We start from the raw sequence: 22290 nt of genomic DNA, 5'->3' as shown, positions 1-22290 counted from the left end.
TTAAGTCTGAACTTACAAGGGGGAAACATATCAAAAAAGGACACATACCTTTTATTGGCATTATTTCACAATATATGGAAGTCAAATCATCATGGAGTATGCTTTAAACTTATGCAGTGATGTATGACAACTATTTCTCAATAAAACTGGAATAAACAAAGAATAATGGGAAAAAATGCACTACTCTAAAAATTAGTCTTTAATGACCAAAGTGTGTGTGTGTGTGTCTTAAAGCTTTATGTTTAAAACACTGTCCAAACATGCTACACATCCTAAGATAAAATTGATTTTTTTTTTTCTGTATCTTCTCTTTCAAGAAAAAAAAAAACAAAACCTTACATATCTTACAGTTTTTCTCTTAGGAATGAAAGTAGCCATATGATATCTAACGGATTTAACAGATACAAAACATCAATACACACAAATACAAAAGCATCACATCATACAGCTTAATTTCTCAAAACAGCTGGTACTTTCTTAATGGAATTCTGCTTTTCCTAATTTCAAGAGGCTTTGCAGAGATATACAAGTGGAAAATAATCAGTATTTCCACATTTTGGCATACATAGTATATTACCTCGTGTTGCCCATTATGCAGTAAAGAGGAACTGCCATAGCCTGAAATGAGTCTATACATCTATGAGTCAAGGCCTGAAATGAGTCTATACATCTAAACATATACACATACCATTTTGTGGTACATGCTCAGAGTGCTCACAGCACTGTATCTGAGTGTTACTCTCAAACATTAGTATAAACACAAGAAGACAAATCAATAAAATAAAACTTCTCCAACCTATGCAGAGAAAAAAACAGCTAGTACTGTGCTATCTTTATTGTCTAGACTTAAACTCCTTCAATGATTTAACAGGTTAATATCCACAAACCAAATGAATGCATCATTGCAACACAATAATTATTTGCCATAATTAATACTTTCATATCATCAATAATTTTTATGTACGTATTTTAGACTGAAAAAACAAACAGAAAAGGCTGGTAAGCATCACTTCAAATGAGGGATCAAACTCAGTGTCACCAAGAAATGTGACAATCATTGGTATGCCTTCTGATGTGACACATGGAGACATTCTCAATACTATCCTCTGTAAAATACTTGGCAAATATGCTGTACCTCAGTCTATGTATAAGGAGACATAACACAGAAAAATTCAAACTACAGAACAACTTCTCAGACCACCTGCCTGGGTGGGAAGGAGCAGGTGCGTGCATGCCCAGCTGCCCAGTCGTGTCCGACTCTTTGGGACCCCACGCACTATAGCCCACCAGGCTCCTCTATCCACGGGATTTCCCAAGCAAGAATACTGGAATGGGTTGCCATTTCCACCTCCAGGGGATCTTCCCAAATCAGGGATCAAACCTGTGTCTCCTGCATTGGCAGGTGGATTCTTTACCACTGAGGTCAACAAAAAAAAGCAAGAGTTCCATTCATGTTAAATGTGCCAGGTCAAGGACCTCGGAGAGTCACAGGAGCACAAGTGTGTAGGTAGGTCACGGAAGGCCAGCCCACAAACACTGCACCTCCACCCCCATGGCTTCTGACTGATCGATCCAGAGAGGGGCACCTGAGGAATCACTGGCAGCAGCAAGAGCCCAGACCCAGCGTCCCAACCAGACGATCACCTGGGCTGGGCTGGGCTTTCCTGGGGCTCGCCCTCCTTTCACGACTGCTCAGGTTTTTCGAGGCTGCATTCCTAGTCTCTCTGCCAGTTTTGTGAGTTACTTGCCAGCCTCCCAATACGTTCCTTTTCCATCCAAATTACCCTGTCAATTTCTGCAGGCTGCAACCTAAGATGCTTGAATGAATTATAAAGAATATTCTGAACTCAAATACAATGCTAACTATAACTTCCTTCCTAATTTAAAGCCATTCCTATAAATAAACACATCTTAACTATGCTACAAATGTAACTCTGAGATGCAGACTGTAAAGATCTTATGAAATTAAAAGTGATATAAATCAGCTTTTTGAGACATTTAAGAGGTGCCTGTATTCCTAAAAATAACTAAAAAAACTTTAAGTTTCAAAGGACAAAATTTGAATGCTAGAGTATAAGAACATCCAGAAAGAAGAAATGACAAAACACCAAGAACATTTTAAACAGTATCAATCAAATAAAAAACTAAACTAGCTTTCCAGAAAAAGAAAACACTGATGCATGTTTTGAGAAAATAGGAACACTAGAATGGTACTGGTTTTTACAAAGTGTTTTCCCTGGGGTAAGAAGGCTTCTTTCTCCTTTATGAAAACCAAACCGTGGGCTTCCCTGGTGGTTCAGTGGTAAAGAATCCGCCTGCCAATACAGGAGACATGGGTTCAACACCTGACCTGGGAAGATCCCACATGCCAAGGAGCAACTAAGTCAGTGCACTGCCTGCCCGCCACCCCCTCCCCCCCGAAAGAAAGCTCCAAGAACAGTAATGAAAACAATTCTCCACCTGCGTCTACCTTTTCTCTAGATCCCTACTTCATGCTTCCTCACTAAAAATTAACACGTAAGTAAAACTACATTTCACTGTTTCTGAAAAGTTTTCACAATTCAATTCAAAACTGAATTTTTAGCTATATTAAAAGCTCACACTTCTTACATTCTTGATAGTAGTATCCAGTTGTCATTTAAATCCTCTAATCTACTTGGTATGCTAAAGAAGTACATTTAGAGGAAGTAAAACATATGTGAAGGGGAGTAAGAACATTTAAAGTTATAGGAAACATCTGCTTCAGAGAGGAAAGAGCACTAGTAATACCTGTGAGCACCTATGTGTACCATGAATTTTGCTATAGACCAAAATCTCTTTGGAAAACACTAGAAAGCAGATGATGCTACCCCTTTTATGAAAAGTAAATGACAGAAATTAACCTAAAAAACTGGTTTACTCACCTCATGTCAGTGCTAACAAGGTTTTGGTTTGACTCAAGCACAGATCTGCCTGGCCCTAAAGGCAGTGTTTTACCCCCAACAAATGTCTCAATGGGCACATTCTTCTTATAAAAATTTGTTTTCACTGATATTTTTCTTATTAGAAAAACAACAGTAACCATTACCCCGGACAAGCAGAACCTGTGGGATGTAACCATAAAGCAAATTTCTGTTCACTGCTGCTCTTTAAAGTTATTCTTTGGTGATAGTGCCCCGAACCTTTATTATGATTTTAGTCATTTTTTCAAGTTATAAAAACTGAGCTTAGAAACTGACAGACCCTGTTTAGTACCACATAATCGTCAAAATTGTCATTCAAGGTTACAGCTTCTCCCCTATGCCCGGCTCTGCCTAAGGCAGGCTGCTGTTTAGTCGCTAAGTCGTGTCTTACTCTCTGAGACCCAGTGGATTATATACCCTGCCAGGCTCCTCTGTCCAAGGATTTCCCAGGCAAGAATACTGCAGTGGGCTGCCATTTCCTTCTGCAAAAGCAGGCTAGCAGGCATTATTAAGAGGACTGCACTTTACCCCTCTTCCTTCCACCTTAGTAACCCTGGGTGAGGCAATTAAGGGTCCCTGTAGGACATGGGCACTCTCTTAGCTCACAAGGGCATAAAGCCAACCTGTGAGGAACTGCTTCCAGGATCCTGGGACGCTCTCAGCCACTCCAGCCCTTTGAGATCTCTCACTGCCATTTCCTTGATGGAGAACACGCAGGTGCTCTGGGCATCCAGTCGTCTAGTCCCTGCTCCACTCCCACACCACTTTGTTCCAGCAGGCTTTCTCTCACTGGTGGCCCTCACAGGATCCGCAGGAACCACACAACCCTCGCCCCAGAGAACAAGGACCCACACAGGTCCTTTTCGTGTGCTGCCAGAGCAAACAGCCTCTCCTTCACCCAGGCATGAGAGAGACATTCATCAACCCGCTGTGTCCACGAACCGAATCAATCGCTGAGTAAGCTCTCCAAGTCACCCCATACTTGGGGTGGGGGGAACGCTGAGATGGGAGCGGGAGTCAGAAGAAACTCACATCAACCACTTGGTTCAAAAACGCTTCCAATTTCCAACTTCCTGAATCTTTATATACCGACAGATGGGATAGGTGTTAGAAGTCACAAGATCCGTTTTCTGGCTCTTTCTCTTGCAGGACCTGCATTGTGGTGTTCTTACAACGCATTTCAGAAATGTGCATCTACTGACTTAGAGCTCAACTCAGAACAAAAGAGCTTCATTGTAACATCTTATTACATAATATAGTTAATATTTTTTTCTAAAATTTCCACCAAAAGCAGGAAGAAAAATCTGTAAGCCCACCAGTTAGTCACTGCTAACTGGTTTTCATTCTGTAGAGTCTAGTTGTCATCTGAAAGTTTCTTGTTTCAAGTTTTAACTTTTAAAAACCATGGAAAAAGCACTCATTTATATAATTTCATTGAGCGATCCAGTTTCCCACATAACCTAAGCATGACATTCTCAGACGAGATTGGGCACATTCAGGGTGATATGGCCATGGACTAAGCATGACATTTTCAAACACCAAATTTACACTGAACCAACCAATGTGCGCGGTGGCTTCTTGAAACTTGTCTGTCTATGTCACTCTCCAAAGTCAAAACCTCTTTAATGGCTCCCTATTTCCAAAATTAAACTTCAATCTTTTTAAATGAAGCATAATCTGTATGGTTTAAAACATGTATTCATCATAGAAAAATCATACTGCAAGAAAAATGTGAATGTCAGAGGAGTTTCTGATCATGGAAGCGGACCTACACTCAGACGAATTTGGTCAGCTCAAATTTGGCTACTGAAAGTAGCCAAGGACCCAGCTTCATCAAGTCTACGAGGCTGAAAAAGGACAAAAGCGCAAATATGCTACTCCTCTATAACTCAGTAAAAACCAAGCTTGCAACAGGGATCAGCCCCCACAAGACTGTAAATACAACTATCACTGCACAGACACATATAATTTATTGGTTCCACACTCACTGTCACAACTGCCAAAAAGTTTACCTAATACTTAACAGGAGATTTCTGCAAACTAAATTTATTTAAAGCTGGACCTGGGGATTAATTTCTCAAAGTTTCACACATAATTTGCCATCCATTCACAGAGCACACATTTAAAATTTTGTTTGAAGGCCATCTTTAGGCAGATGAGTGAGAAATACATTCCATTTAACATGAGACCAAGAAAACAACACTCATAGTTCTCAGCCCAAAGCATCTTCACTCTTCTCAGAAGTTTATGTCAGTAAAAACTCACAGAATTTAAAAAGTGCCTGAAGGAAGAAAAATAATCATTTCTCTCCTGAAGTTGACGATAGAGGTACTCACTCAAGAAGTACACAAGAACAAGGAGTGTGGGCAAATACTGACACGTCTCTATGTATAATTGCAGAGGGTGTGTGTGCACTCATACAACATGCATGTACGTGCAGAGGTGTCTGGAGACACGTTCACCAAAACAGTGACCACTCAGATGATGATTTCTACATTCTTCTTTTACTTTTCTATATAGTTTCAATATTTAACAGTGTTTATTTTTTTTACAAGAAGAATGTTATATTATTATGGCATGAAAAGCTACAGTAATCAAAATATGTGGTACTGGCAGAAGGAGAGACATGCAGACCAATGAAACAGAAATGAGAGTCCAGAAATAAAGCCATATATCTATGGCCAATTAATTACCAACAGAAACGCCAAGGCAATTCATTCAACAGGGGGAAAGGACAGTCTCATCAACAAATAGTGCTGAGACAACTGGATAGTGATATACAAAAAGATGAATTCAGACATCTTCCTCACACTATACACAAAAGTTAATTTAAAATGGATCAAAGACCTAAATCTAAGAGCTAAAACTATAAAAAAAAAAAAAAAAAAACACTTTTAGAAGAAAACAGAGGAGTAAATCTCTACATCCATCCTACAGTACAGATGAACTTCCCCATCCTGTTAAGTCCCAGAGAGGACTCTCCCAATCAGGAAGGGTTGCATGCAGGAAAGTGCTAGCACCTTTGGGGCTCCACAGCCCTAAGAACCATTTCTGGTGACAAGTCTCTGTGACTCATGATTTTACTGACTGGAGCCTCTGATAAAGGTGCCACCTGGAGTGCCCCTGGGCGGAAGGACTCTTCTGCCTCCCTGAACAGCTATCAGGCCCACTGCTTTTGTTGAGCAGCTGGCTACTCGGCTCCTGTGGAAACTGAGAAGCCTGACTCAGGGAGGCCTCGTAAGTCCCAGTCTGATGCTTCTACTCTGGGGTGGGTCAGCTCGTACTCAACGACTAAGAATATGCAGAGTCAACTGAAAATGTGTATTTGAGAATGTATCTGGATTGCCTTAGCTTCACAACATCTCAACTTTACCTGAAAAAGAGGTGGACAGCCCTCTGGGGAAACTCATCCTCCACTTTACCACTGGACACAAAGTTATGGGCCCAAGGGAGCCCACATCCATAAACCCTGTATTGCCAGACCATCCCCTGTCAGTACTTGAGCACTGATCACTATCAGTTCTTTCATGGACTTTAGCAAAAGCCTCTGAACTTGCTCAACTATATTCAGTCTTACTTTACCTTCAGGCCATTCTCCAAAAGTTTTGAGAACAATCTTTTGAAAAGATAAATGAATATTTCTCACCCCCTTTAAAGTCCTATAATGGCTTACCGTGGCCTTTGGTCCAAACTGCCCTGAACCTGTTAACATGACCCAGCCAGCCAGCCTCACAGCACACTTCCTGTCCACCTCTTTCCCACGTCTCCTTTATGCCCGGCAGTACCGCCACACGGAACCAGTGACTGTTTCTAAGATGCACAGGATTGATCTCACCTCCAGGCTTTGGCCTCTCCTCCTTCCTATGTCCCTGCGTTTCTCCTTTTGCCAGACTGACTAATGGTCCACTCTTCAGATCTCAGTTTAGATGGCATTACAAGATGGGTGTTTATCCTAGCTCATAAGATTAGGTACCTGCTAAATTCATACTGTCTATTCTCCTCCGTCTTTGCTTCTACTCTTAAAAAGGGACCACTAACGTTTTATTCACTGTAGTATAACCCTGCTTATGTGCTCAGTAACTATTTGAGTAATCAATAGCAATCATATTCCATGTACTGTCCCAGGTGTCAAAGAATTACATCAAAACAAACAAAAAAAATTTAATGATCATTCAACTTAAAAATGCATCACTTCAATAAAATTACATTCTTCCTCCCCTACTATGCTGCACTGAAATAAATACAAAAATCTCACAACAGTGTTGGGAGGCAAGTAGCAAACATAGTATTATTCATATCTTATAGATGATCCGAAAATATTAACACTATCAGGAAAAAGCAAATCAGGACTTAAATGAAATGTTTTTGTCCATACATACTAAAATTTTACATGGAGACTCTACCAATAAGAGAACAAGTCAAGAACTCCCTGGCATCCAGTGGTTAGGACTCCAGGCTTTCACTGCTGATGGCCTGGGTTTGATCCCCAATTGGGGAACTCAGATCCCACGAGCCCTGTGGCGTAGCCAAAAAAAACAGCACAAGTCAACAAACTACAAAAGTCCACTTCAAGATCTCCGTTTCATTTAAATTAGTGCCCTTAATTCTCCATTGTCCACATTAAGAACAGAAAAATGGCATAAACAATCCCAAATATAGAAATACAGGAAGCATTACTATAAACAAAACTAGTGGAGGTGATGGAATTCCAGCTGAGCTCTTTCAAATCCTAGAGAAATGTGTATGCAGGCCAAGTAGTAACAGAACCAGACATGGAACAACGGACTGGTTCCAAATTGGGAAAGGAGTATGTCAAGGCTGTATATTGTCACCCTGCTTATTTAACTTATATGCAGAGTACATCACATGACATGCTGGGCTGGATGAATCACAAGCTGGAGTCCAGACTGCAGAGAGATATATCAACAATCTCAGATACGCAGATGATACCATTCTAATGATAAAAAGCAAAGAGGAACTAAAGAACGTCTTGATAATGGTGAAAGAGAAGAGTGAAAAAGCTGGCTTAAAACTCAACATTCAAAAAACTAAGATCACAGCTTCCAGTCCCATCACTTTATGGCAAATAGGGGGAAAAGTGCAAACAGTGACAGATATTTTATTTTTCTGGGCTCCAAAATCACTGCAGATGGTAACTGCAGGCATGAAATTAAAGACACTTGTTCTTTGGAAGGAAAACTATGACAAACCTAGACAGCATATTAAAAAGCAGAGATGTCACTTTGCCAGCAAAGGTCCATACAGTCAAAGTTATGGTTTTTCCAACAGCCACTGCACAGATGTGAGAGATGGACCATAAATAAAGCTGAGTGCTGGAGAATGGATGCTTTGGAACTGTGGTGCTGGAGAAGACTCTTGAGAGTCCCTTGGAAAGCAAGGAGATCAAATCAGTCCATCTTAAAGGAAATCAACCATGAATATTCACTGGAATGACTGAAGCTTAATAGGGTTAGGGTTAACCTATTGGAAGCTGCAACGCGTTGGCCACCTGATGCGAAGAGCTGCCTCACTGAAAAAGACGCCGATGCTGGGGAAGATGGAGTCCAGGGGCAGGAGGGGGGGCAACAGAGGGTGAGGCGGCTGGGTGGCATCGCCGACCCAGTGGACAGGAGCCTACACGAGCTCCAGGAGAGACGGAAGGGCAGGGAAGCCTGGCGAGCTGCAGTCCAAGGGGCCACAGAGTCAGACACAACTCAGCAACTGAACAACAACAATCCCAAGTAATAACATCTGGGAATATGATGTATCTTTTTCTGGTGTTTTCTGAAACTGACCTCAGTATTCAGTGCAATTTGGATTATCTGAGAACATGCCGATTTATGACTAAGAGAAGGATTTGGGGGCACAGTGCAGACAGGCACAGTGAAAGGTGTCTATCAGTTTAGATTTAGCACAGAGCTGACATGATGCACCAACCAGGACACACCCAGCAGAGATCACTCACAGGCAGAGAGTGACTGTGCAGGACTGAGCGCTTCAGAATGCTGTGCACAACAGCACCGGAGCATCACCTTTCCAAAATAAACCAACAGCGACTAAAATACATCTCTGCATCAGGTCTTCTGCTGAAATAAAATCACCCAGTGTCTTGGAAAAGAGCCATTCTCACCCATGGGACGTACCACAATCGGGATGTGGGGCATGTCACAAGAAATGGCTTATAGTTAAAGGATCAAAACTCTAAGAATGATTTCCTTGTTTAAAAAACTTTACAAATGTCACTCATTTGCATTCCAGTATACTTGTGTGAGTGGGAAAGGGGTGAAGCTACAGCCAGTGGACAGGAAATTATAATCCTGTATTTGCTCACGGAAACTCAGACCATAAACAATCTGCCTGCACTGCAGGGACCTGGGTTGGATCCCTGAGTCGGGAAGAGCCCCTGGAGAAGGGAATGGCGACCCACACCAGTGTTCTTGCCTGGAGAATCCCATGGACAAGAGGAGCCTGGTGGGCTGGAGAATCCCATGGACAAGAGGAGCCTGGTGAGCTGGAGAATCCCATGGACAGAGGAGCCTGGTGGGCTATAGTCCATAGGGTTGAAAAGAGTCAGACAGGACTGAGCAACTGACATGTAACGTATATGCTCACAGACAGTAGAGAAGAGTGAACACTATCCATCCTGTGTGGCAGGTGAAAACGTTTGGAGACTCGCTGTTTTAAGTATGCCTTCTAAATGTATAACATAAAATACAGGACCTCAAATTAGTACTTTGAAATAATTTTAGTGAAGACTACAAGTCACAGAGGCCTGCGTTGAAATGCCAGCCTTCTTGATCCTACTTGGGCAAGTACTTGGACAAGTTACCTAAGCGGCTTGAGCCTTACTTTGCTAATGCTACTTAAGAATTAACTAGGAATTAACCTACACCTTGCACGGTCGTATAGAGAACGTGGCACAGAGGTGTTCACTATTACAGAGTAACAATTAGGAGCACAGACCCAGTCCTCCATCTCTGTGTCCCTTCAGTTACCTAACCTTACTAGTTTCCTAGTCTATAATACGATCACCTTTTAGAATTAGGGTGTTGTAAAGATTAAATGTCTTACAACACTGCCCGGCAAGTAGCACACACTAGCTACGTGTTAGTTACTATTAACATCATTATCATCACCACCACTGAAATGTTAAGTAAACATTGCCACATTATCAGATTCATTACTTTTCTACTATATGAGAAAATGCTCCTTGAAAATTAACCTTATTTAGTGAACTGATTATAATATAGGATGAACTCACACACTCAAAAGAGTTTTTATGCTGATTTTTAGAAACTTTAAATATACAAGAAATTATCTGAATTACCATTGGTCATGAATGTTGACAAGATACATACAACAAATATCCATTTTCAGTGAACATATCCCTTCACGGAACTAAAGCATATCACAAACTGATATGTCTATTGTAGTTTCTCCCCAAAGATTTCAAAGCAGTTTAAAATAATTATATATAGCAATTCTCAAAACTTACAAGTATACTTACCTGGCAGAGGAGATACCATTATCAAGAAGGTGGTTCTCCCAGGGCGAGGCTCACCCATTGCACTCCGGTGTGTTGACCTCTGCCATTTCCTCAAATAGGGGAAACTCGACTGTGTAATTTATGGTAGTGGGGGACTGCGTGCCCGCTTTCCCCTGAAAAAAAAAAAAAACTTACAAGTTACCAGAGAAAATTGCATCTGAGAGCAATCAACATCTTTCTCTAAAACTTTTGCTACATAATTCCAAAGTGCTACAGTCTAACTGTTGCAAACCTGCCACTCCTCCAATCAGTCAGAACACTGACTGCAGGTCCACTGCACAGGCAGGCACTGGGCCAAACCCTGAGACCACAGAGACAGTGGGCGCCGCCAACACTGTGATTAAACGTTCCTGAAATGCTGTTTTCCTTAAACAGTGAAAAGAGTAAATTGTATGTTCCAACACTGGAGTGCATTAATAGTTAAGAGTTAAGTTACTTCATAAAAGTGACAGTACAATATTTTCCCCAAGGAGACTAGGATTAAATGAAATAAGCATCCGTCTCTACTGCTCAATTACTAAGTAAAGGTAAATGACCACTTTAAATGAGTCAAATAACCTCAAGAATGACACTATTTTTCACCCATCTGAAGGAGAAAGTTTTGAGAAAATCTTAAGTTAGCTGTTACATGTCACTTGTAATCTATCAGAAATAAAGTACATTCACTCAGTTTCACTCAGCATCTGAAACTGAATTTTTGCTGGGGCGACTAGGGTCAATTTACTAATCATGCCTTCCTTTGATCAACCATTTTTTCTTAGGGGAGAAAAATCTAGCCTTAATGCAATCATCAAACAATCTAGAATTCATACTTTTTATCCTACATTTTACAAAACAAGATTTTTCTCAAGTAGCTACCTGTTAAAGTTTTAAAGAATTTAACATACATATTACCCAGCAAAATTGCTCTGCCCAAAAAAAAAAAAAAAAAAAATGCAATCTTGACTCCAAGTTAAGTAATCTTAGTGCTTCAAGTGGTCATCCAAAACCTGAAAGTGGACAAACAGCCAACCACCTTTTTAGTACCTACCTCTCCAGAAGAAAGGGCTGTTAGACAAATGCTATTAATATTGACAGCAATTGTATCAAACTGACACGCAGGAAGGTGCACTTCAGGATTAAGTACCTTCCTTGGAGTTCATTATTATGAACTATGAATGTCACATTAGAAAAACTGCTGTCATTTCATTTTATGAATGCTGAATCAGGTAGCTTTAGTTAACTGCAACACTTTACAAACAGGCTACCAAATAAGCCCCAATTACCAAGTTGTTCCAGACACAGAGCTTCTGTTTCTATTATTAAGTGTAATTAAAGAATAAAAAGGATCAGTTTATTTTTCTTGATACATTAGTCTAAAACGATCTGCAATAAGTCTCTGAACACCCAAGTGACTGAAATTCCTTGAGCTATACAAAACACTCCTCTGGAATGCCAGTCTTCCAAATGGCAAGACTATAAGAACACACAACTGATACACATTCTCCACATTACACATGAAGGAGTAAAAAGATTTCAAACTCAGTAAATTTACAGGAGGGAGGGGAGAAAAAGTGAAAACAAATGCCCCAAGTCTTTGTCTTCTCCAGAATGGCATTTTGTAGCACTGCAAGAATTCAGGCATTTCATCAGTATTCTGCACACTGGGGGACATTCAGTAACTGCTGGTGACAGATGAGTCGACAAGAAGCTTCACCAACAAACAGTATTAACAGGTAATGTTGCAAATCAGTCATGGAACAGCGGGAGAAGGAATGTGGAGGAGTTCAAAGAGTAACAATCTTTGGCCAAATTTTACATTCAGAGCGAATCAATCACACACTCCTCCAGGGAAAAAAAAAGAGAGATTTCGTGTGACCCAGAATAACCATGAGGACCACACACACACACACACACACACACACACAGAGCAAGTGCCAAGTCCACTACAGTTTGACAGTCATGCATTTGGATAATTATAGTAGAAACGTGTGTTTTGGAAACACAGCTAAGGCCACACCCTAGGACCGAGAACCGGGACTTTAAATGCTAAGGATCTGCGGTCCACGCAACACCTGAATCGGGCGGTATCGGGGCACCAAGTTCAAGGAAGGTGATGAGGAGGGCCGCGTGTCCGGGCGAGGCCTGGTGGAGTCCGAGGGAGAAGGGGGTGTGGATCCGGGGACCAGCAGCGGGAGGGAAGGCGGCCGCTGGGAGGAAAGGACGTGGGAGTTCCGGGTCGGGGGACGGCCATAGACGCCGGAAGGGAAAGCGCCCAGAGCCAAAGGCCACGGGCGGAGGCAAGACTGGGCACGGGAAAGGGCGGCGAGCACGCGCGGGGAGACGCGAGGGGAAGGAGGCAGGGGCGGAGAAAGGCACAGCCGAATGAATGAGCGCCAGGGCGGCCCGGGGCGCGGAGGAAGGGCCCGGGGCGCCCGCGGAGATGCCGCCGCACGCCAGGGGTGGGCGCCGGGGTGGGCGCCGGCCCCACCGCGCCCGCCTCTCCGCCAAAATGGGGTCGCGGAGCAGACGAGCCAGGGGTGTGAGAGAAGCGAGGAAAACGGGAAAAAAATAAACCAGTCACCCTCCCCGCGAGCCTCCAGGCGCTCTCTCTCAGCCCCGTTCCTCCGCCCTCCTCGAGCCGCGGCGGCAGCTCCTCAGCAGCGCTAGGGGGAGCCCCGGGCCCGGAGCGGGGCAGCGGCGGCGGCGGCGGCGGCCGGACCGGGAACCCCTCCGCACCTGCCCCTGTGGCGGAGCCGCGACGAGCCAGGCGGCGGCGGCGGCGGCAACGGCGGCAACGGCGGCAACGGCTCCTGCGAGCGGGGAGGGCAAATGAGCCGGATGTACAGGGTAACGGCGAGGAGGGGGAAGGGGCAACGCCAGGAAGTGAGCGCCGCGGCCCTGTCCGGCCGTTCGCACGCGCCGCGCGCCCGCCGCGCCAGGTAAACCGTCTTCCTTCCCCGCCCCCTTTGCTCCCGCCCCGCCCCTAGGGGGCGGGGCGAGGCCGGAGACAGGCGGTCTGGAAGGCTCCGCGAGGAGAGGAAGGGGAGGCGGCTACCTTCTCCGCTACCCCGCCCTCCTTAAAGGGGCAGCATCTTAAAGGCTGAGACGGCTTCTGGGTGGACCCGCGTCTTGCAGCCTTCTCATTTTACAGATGGAAAACTGAGGCTTGTCCAAGATCACACAAAACTGAAAGGTAAAGCTAAGATTTTAACTCAGGTCTGCCTGAAATAGGTTTTTGGATATATAAATATGTACATATCCTCAAACACAGATTTCTTTGTATAACATGTAAAATTTTACTTAATATTATTGCTGTTCATTACAGTATGCATCTAGTCCTCAAAAATGATTTTCGCATTTATCTTAAGCTTTATATCCATTCTAGAAATTATGTAGACACAGTTTAACCTATCTCATTGTTCACTTCCCTTCTTTAGATCTATAGTCACCCATTCTTTAGTTTCTTTTTTTAATCACTTTGTTGAGGTATGATTGCCATACAAAAAGCATATTTCAAGTAAATAGAGCTTGATGAGTTTGGAGATAAGTATATATGATATCCATGAACCATCACCACAATCTATGTCATGAACATACTCATCACCTCCAAAGGTTTCCTCCTGATCTCTTTTTTTTTCTCCAGCTTTATTGGGGTATCATTGACAAAACTAAGTTATTTAAAGGATACAATGTGATGATTTGATATAGGTATACATTGTAAAAGAATTCTTCCCATCAAATTAGTTAACATGTTTATCATTTCATAATTTTACCTTTTTGTGTGTGTGAGAAGGAGCACATTCTACTCTCTCAGTGAATTTTGATTATAGAATATTGTTATCAAATATAGTAAAGTTAGCACGTCAGACCTTGTTTATTTTATAACTAAAAGTCTGCAGCCTTTATCAACCTCTGCCTGTTAGTCCTACTCCCCAACTCAAGTGGATTCCCAGGTGGCCCAGTGGTAAAGAATCCGCCTGCCAGTGCAGGAGATGTAGGTCTGATCCCTGGGCTGGGAAGATTCCTTGAAGGAGCAAGATAAAACCCCAGATAAACGACTAAATGGAAGGAAGAGAGGCAACCTTCCAGAAAAAGAATTCGGAATAATGATAGTGAAGTCGATTCAGGATCTCAGAAAAAGAATGGAAGCAAAGATTGAGAAGATGTGTGAAATGTTGACAGAATTGTGGACATCACTGCCACAGAACACACTATAGGAAAAAGAATGAAAAGAAATGAAGGCAGCCTAAGAGACTTCTGGGACAACATTAAACACACTGATATTTGCATTATAGGTGCCCCAGAGGGAGAAGAGGGAGAGAAAGGACCTGAGAAAGTATTTGAAGAGATAATAGCTGAAAACTTCTCTAACGTGAGAAAGGAAATAGTCAACCAAGTCCAGGAATCACAGAGTCCCAGGCAGGATAGAGTCCCGGGCAGGATAAACCCAAGGAGGAACACATTGAGACACATAATCAAACTGACAAAAATTAAAGACAGAGATAAAATACTAAAAGCAACAAAGGAAAAACAACAAATAATATTCAAGGGAATGCCCATCAGGCTGTCAGCTGTTTTCTCAAACGAAATTCTACAAGCCAGAAGGGAATGACATGATATATTTAAAATGATGAAAGGGAAGAAGCTACAAGCAAGAAAACTCTACCCAGCAAGACTCTCCTTCAGATTTGATGGAGAAATCAATAGCTTTCCAGACAAGTAAAAGTTAAGAGAATTCACCACCAAACCAGTTTTACAACAAATGCTAACGGAACTTCTCTAGGCAGGAACAAGAGAAGGAAAATATTTACCTATAGAAAATAAGCCCAACACAAGTTACAAAAATGGTAATAGGATCATACATATCAATAATTGCATTAAATGTAAATAGATTAAATGCACCAACCAAAAGACATAGACTGGCTGAGCAGATGAAAACATGTGCATGTATGCAATTCCATCACTCTGCTTGACTCTCCAAATTGCATGCAATTATTTTATATTGTTAGGCTAATCATGTTCTATTATGGCTTGCAATTGTAATTATCTTTTATTTTTGTCTGGCTATTGATTGTGAAAACTGATAAACATCTTTCACTATTGTGATTACATAACTGTTACTCATTTAATACCATTTATCATGATTGGTCAACAGAAAAATCATAGAATTCTATATCATCAAAGCTACCACTTTATAGAAAAATCTGTAATCACTTTTTAAAATTCAGATGCGTATCAGAATTATCTTGGAGGTTTTTCAAAAAATACAAACGTCCAGGTATTGCTTCTTCTTTTGACTGGAGTTCCAGATATGTTTCTAATGAGCAGCCATATTTAAAAACAACTGGACAATATGAGGACGTTTTACTTTTATCTAGTCTGTTTCACTTTTCCCATTTCATATTCAATGCTCTCATTTAATTTAGTTTATGTTTTCCAACTTCTCCGTCACTTTTTTTATGTTCTTTCTCAAACTTTTATTAAACAAAGTAGAAAATCTCCTGTATGCATACATATAAATAATGTCTATTTTAGAAAATTAGGAATTTTGCCTAGCTGAAAATTTATGACATTTTGATTCCACTCACTTGACTTATTATGAATAAAATGCTATTTTTCTAATTTAGAAAAATAGATACACAACAAACAACAAAGGTTTACTGTGTAGCACAGGGAACTATAGTCAATATCTTATAATAACCTATAATGGGAAATAATTTCAAAAATAATATATGTATATGTATAATTAAATCACAAAAAATTTTACTTTATGGAATTTAGTACTGTTTATCTTTTTGCCAGTTTTTCTAAATGTCCTATGGACACCTGATAATAATGTATGAGACACAAAATTTTAAATATATTTGTGTAGTATGTAAGAATAATATAAATTAATAGAAATAGAAATTTATTACATTTAAATTATGAATGACATAATTCAAGTTGCTTTTACTTTTTTCTGCACTTGATAAAGTATTCTCAGAGAAATGTTAATATGTCTCACTATGATTATAAACATTTTTCTTTTTCCTTCATTTCTTTTGATTTTTGATTTATGTATCTTTGTTTCTTTGTTTTTTAGTTAATGATTTATGATGTCTATCTTCTTTGTGAACTGTACCTTTTATCATTAAAAATATTCATCTTTGCTTCATTTAAAAATGAATTCAATTTAAAAAAGAAAGACTGAGGAGAGAGGAAAGGAGAACTTTACTGTAGCATAATGCATATTATTTTATTTTAAGCTTAGTTTCAAGGTCATCTTCCAGTATTGTACAAAATTTATTCATGTACTTTGTTGCTTATTGATAAGTGTTTCTGAATTTATAAATGTCCTTTAACTCCAAAGGTATCCATTGAGTCATCTTTGACCAAGATTCACTTGGAGATATGAGTTAATTCAAGCGGCAAAAAAACTTCTCAATTACCTCTCAGTATAGCTTTGTAAATATTCGTATTGTTTCCAGATGCTAAGCTATACACTTTCTTTTCCTTGAAAACCAAAACCAAATGATAAAATAAAATTATTCAAGAAAAAAAAGTACAAGTACTGTTTCCAAACAGACCAACTCAAAGTAACACTCAACAAAATGTCTCAAAGTTAGCCAACAGAAAATGTATAATCCTCCATCAGGATAATGCAAGACTGCATCTTTCTTTGATGACCAGGCAAAAACTTTTGCAGCTTAGCTGGTAAATTCTGATACATCCGCTCTATTTACCAGACACTGAAACTTTGGATTTCCATTCATTTTGGTTTTTACAAAATTTTTTTAATGGAAAAAAATTTATTTCTCTGGAAGATTGTATAGAAGGCATGTGAAATATTTCTTTGCTCACAAAGATTAAGTTTTGGGAAGCTGCAACTATGAAGTTGCCTGGAAAATGGCAGAAGGTGGTGGAACAAAACAATGAATGTGTTGTTCAATAAAGTTCTTGGTGAAAATTAAAAATGATTTTATTTTTACTTAACAAACCAAATTGACATTTTGGCCAACCCACTATCTATCTGTCTGCATTGGAAGGACTGATGCTGAAGCTGAAGCTCCAATACTTCGGCCACCTGATGCAAAGACCTAACTCATTGGAAAAGAGCCTGATGCTGGGAAAGAGGAAAAAGTCAGGAGGAGAAGAGGACAACACAGGATGAGATGGTTGGATGGCATCACTGACTCGATGCACATGAGTTTGAGCAAGCTCCGCGAGTTGGGGATGGACAGGGAGGCCTGGCATGCTGTAGTCCATGGGGTCGCAAAGAGTCGGACGTGACTGAGCAACTGAACTGAACTGAACTGAATATCTGTCTGCAGGACTTTGTTCTGGATGTAAGTTGTCAACTCTTTTGAGCTGATACCAAGGAACATAACTTTAAGATTATATGGTAAAAATGTGCTTAGTTTTGTAAAAAAGCAAAAAAAATCAAACTGTCTTCAAAAATGTCTAAATGATTTTGCATTTCCATCACCAACAAAGGAGGGTTCCTGTTGCTGACACCTCAGTCAGCGTTTGGTATTGCCAGTGTTATGGATTATGGCCATTTTAATGACTGTGTTAAAACTAAATATTAAAAAAAAAAATCTAAGATCAGGCATCTGGCCACATTACTTCATGGCAAATAGAGGGGGGAAAGGTGGAAGTAGTGACAAATTTCCTCTTCTTGAGCTCAAAAATCACTGGGAATAGTGACTGCAGCCATGAAATCAGAAAACGTTTGCTTTTGGGGGGAAAGTTATGACAAACCTAGATAGTGTGTTGAAAAGCAGAGATATTACTCTGCCATCAAAAATCCATGCTGTAAAGGCTATAGTCTTCCCAGTGGTCACAAATGATTGTGAGAGCTGGACCATAAAGAAGGCAGAGTGCCAAAGAATTGATGCCTTCGACTGTGATGCTGGAGAAGGCTCTTGAGAGTCCTTTGGACAGCAAGAAGATTAAACCAGTCAATCCTGAAGGAAATAAATCCTGAATATTCATTGGGAGGACTGATGCTGAAGCTGAAGCTCCAATATTTTGTCCATCTGATGTGAAAAACCGACTAATTGGACAAGACCCTGATGCTGGGAAAGATTGAAGGCAGGAGGAGAAGGAGGCGACAGAGGATAAGATGACTGTCAAATTGTATGGCATCATCGACTCAGTGGACGTGAGTCTGAGGAAACTCTGGGAAATAGTAAAGGACAGGAAAACCTGGAGTGCTGCAGTCCATGAGGTCGCAAGAAAGTCAGACACAACGGAGCAAATGAACAACAAAAAGTGATCTAAGTGAGTGCAGTTCCTCAGTAATGCGGTTTGTGCCAGTTTGTAGTGTTAAAATAGAAAGTTAGAGGTACAGAAATAAAAAGAGTGAGTCTAATTCTGCTGTTACATGTTTTTCTTCACCAGCTTCTGTAGCATATAATCGTACTCCATATAATCTCTACTTCTGCATCTGACACCCTGTTCAGAACACTCACTCCGTTTAGATTTTGATCTTTTTCTCACGGGTTCTCTCAGCTGTTCTCAGGTTGCCTGTCGGTTCCATTAGCATCCACGCTCTGAAAAGAACAGATGTTACTGCCTATGTTCTAAATCACAGCGACTTAGAATAAGCAGAAATCCATCACAAAGGGACACAGTGGGAGAGATCCGTGTAGCGATAGAGAGGACAGACTTGGTAGACCTTTTTAAGGGACTTCCATCCTTACCCTCCTGTTAATGTGTCTGATCACAAATCACTCACAGCCAGATGGAGCTAGACTTGCATGGTCTGATTTTCTGACAAAGACCAGACTTCTGTCACTTCTCACAGCAGAAATGCCCAGTCCTGCTGCAGAGGCTGCCCACTGTTTACATTGCAACATGAAAATTTTTATGCTGTTGTTCTTGCTCCTCTTTGGTATTATAAAACAGTCAAGTAAGATGAATATGGATGGTAATTTATTCCAGTAGCTTGCATTGAATTATACTTGGATGACTTATTAAATGAAGGATATGATCAATATTACATCTGTCATAAGTGAACAACTCCTCTTTTGAGTGAATCTAATCAATTCATTGTTTAATGAGCACAGTGGCCTCTGGAGAGAGGCCACAAATCCAAATAACATCACTTAATGATGGATTTTAATGTTCTCTTCTCTGGCATGGCTAAAAATTGTGTGAGATCATTATGCAGAATGAAGGTTCTCCTTTGGCAAAGCATTGAAGCATTGAAAGAATAGAAAAGATTCATGAAACTATCAGGAAATGTCTTTGTTCAACTGCAAAGTTTATAAAGGGCAAGGTGGTAAATGGCCCATGGGTAAATATGGCCTCAGTGAACAGAACAGTGCACTTAAAATATGTGAGTTATTTTCAAATATCTCTTGATATTGATTTGTAACATAATTCCACATGATAGGAGGACAGACTTTGTATGATTTCAGTACCTTTAGACCATGAAATTTTGTACCTTGTTTTATGCCTATGGATATGTTCGAGTGTCTCCTGGTTTGTAATCTATGAATAGAATTTGAATAGAATTTGCATCTTGTGTGAAAATTGTATTAGTCTTAATTATGTTGAATTGGTTCATAGTGCTTCTCAGATCTACTTTTCTGTCTATTCAGTCTATTGATTTTTGAGAGTTTGATATTGAAATTTCAACTAAAAATTTTTATCTACTTAAAAAATTAATTGTACTATATAATGTAACTATATGTAACTTTGTAATTTCCAAGTCTCCTATAAATGTGTTATCACACTTTAATAATTTAAAAAATTTAAAGAAATCAAGAAGAAAAAAGGCACTCTCATTACACCTATCTATTTCAGAGATATTTTGGAAAAATCAACTGCTTCCATTCATCATATTTACATAAAATCTCATAGTAATTTTTTTTAAATGGATGACTACTATTGCAGAGTTCTCTAGAACAATAGCAGTCATATGTTTCTAGGTACTTTTCAATAAAATTAAAATTATTTAATCCTAGAAGACCTCAGTGAAATAGGGTTACATTATTATCTCAATTTTTAGACAAGAAAACTGAGAAACAAAAATATTATTTTCATTTGTTTACATATTTTCTGTGGCTGCTTTTTAAAAATTGAAGTACGGTTGATTGGGGCTTCCCAGGTGGCTCAGTGGTAAAGATTCACCTGCCAGGGCAAGAGGGGGCGTTCAGTCCTTGCGTCAGGAAGATGCTCTGGAAAAGGAAATGGCAACCCACTTCAGTATTCTTGCCTGGAAAACCCCATGGATAGAGGAGCCTGATGGATTACGGTCCATGGGGTCACAAAAGAGTTGGATATAACTGAGCAACTAAACAACAGCAAAGAGTTGATTTACAATATTGTGTTAGTTTCAGGTGTACAACAAAGTAATTTGTTTATACATACATATATATATATATATATATATATATATATATATATATCTTATTCTTTTCCATTGTAGATAGTGAATGTACTTCCCTGTGCTATGCAGTAAGGCACTGTTATCTCTCTATTTTATATGTGGTAGTGTGCATCGTTAATCCCATACTTCTGATGGATTCCTCCTTCCCTTCTCCTTTGGCAATGATGGTCTATGTCTGTGGGTCTGTTTCTGTTTGTAAATAAGAAATCTGTCCTATTTTCTATATTCCACATATAAGTGATGTACTATTTGTCTTTCTCTGTCTGATTTATTTCATTTAGTATGACAATATCTAGGTCTTCCCATGTTGCTGCAAATGGCACTATTTCATTCTCTTTTATGACTGAATAAAGACATATTTTTTTACATTCTCTTTTATGACTGAATAAAGACATATTTTTTTAAATTGCTTAATATCAAATAGCATGCTTCAGAACTCCAGAACTCTCATTCTTAACCATTAAATATAATATTTCATAAATCACTTGTAGAAGAAAATTTCTTAGAGTGATTATACATTATTCTACAGATTAAAAGGGCTCATCAAGTGCCCAGCACAACAGAATGAGAAAGATATCTCACCAAAACACATAATTTTGAAATATTACAATAGTAGCAAGGAGTCATAGTAACTAGAGATTTCAGAAAGAGCAAATATTACCTACAAAGGAATGGAGAACTACATGTCAAAATGTAATTTAATCGCAAGTTTCAATGCATAACAGAAGAGTAAATAGAGTTTTGAGAGAAACAAGTTTCAGGAAACCACAACCAAAACCCAAAAGAACATTACTAGGCCTTCCCAGAAAGATTTCTGTGCCCTAGGCCCTGAGGGTCCTGAGCCAGAACTGGAGAAAAATCACTAAGGAACAAGGTTACTCATTAAAATATAAGAAACGATGGCATGTTTGTAAAGAGAGAGAGAGAAAAAAAAGGAGGATTATTTTAAGTCATTGTCTTGGGGAAAGGGAGAGAAGGAATATTGCAGAAAGAGGAATTAATAGCTTGATAATGAATATACCTAGGGAAGAATCAAGAATGGGCAGATGTAAGGAAAAAGTTATTTTGAAGCAGAAGTAATTACCAGTTGAGAGAAAATTATCTTGTGCTTCTAAGATGATCATAGTAGAACTTTATTTTATATTTCCAATTAGGCCACTCCCAAAGTAATTTTTTTTTTTTAATCACCTTTTGTTGGTTGGAAAGGAACTTTCTTATGGTTGATGCAGAGTGAAGGAGGAGGAACTAAAGGGCGTTCCTTCCCTACCCTCATCTTCATCTTCATCCTCATCCTTGCCCTATCAACGAGAGGAGAAAAAAACTAAATTCCTAATTAGAATCGACCAAAATTGCCTGGATCTAGAGTAATATTTTCTGCAGGTTCCCAAGCCTATGCTTGTATTGTGGGAGGAAACTGGGGAAGAAGGGTTGAGGAAAGACAG

General features: G+C 40.0%; 1 long non-coding RNA gene and 1 other non-coding gene across 2 annotated transcripts in view; both read left to right on the top strand.

Annotated features, from left to right (window-relative positions):
• Positions 1-10441: 10441 nt before the first annotated feature.
• LOC122687623 lies at positions 10442-10604 on the top strand. Its single transcript, XR_006339193.1, has one exon. It is a non-coding gene; the product is annotated as a U1 spliceosomal RNA (small nuclear RNA).
• A 2921-nt stretch (positions 10605-13525) lies between these two features.
• LOC122687485 overlaps positions 13526-22290 on the top strand; it is a 31419-nt gene continuing 22654 nt past the window's right edge. Inside the window, exon 1 of the long non-coding RNA XR_006339154.1 lies at positions 13526-13663. This is a non-coding gene — a long non-coding RNA (uncharacterized LOC122687485). The remainder of the gene's footprint in view (positions 13664-22290) is intronic.

Source organism: Cervus elaphus, chromosome 31, assembly GCF_910594005.1.
Source record: "Cervus elaphus chromosome 31, mCerEla1.1, whole genome shotgun sequence".
Taxonomy (NCBI): domain Eukaryota; kingdom Metazoa; phylum Chordata; class Mammalia; order Artiodactyla; family Cervidae; genus Cervus; species Cervus elaphus.
This window is presented reverse-complemented; position numbering and strand designations above follow the sequence as displayed.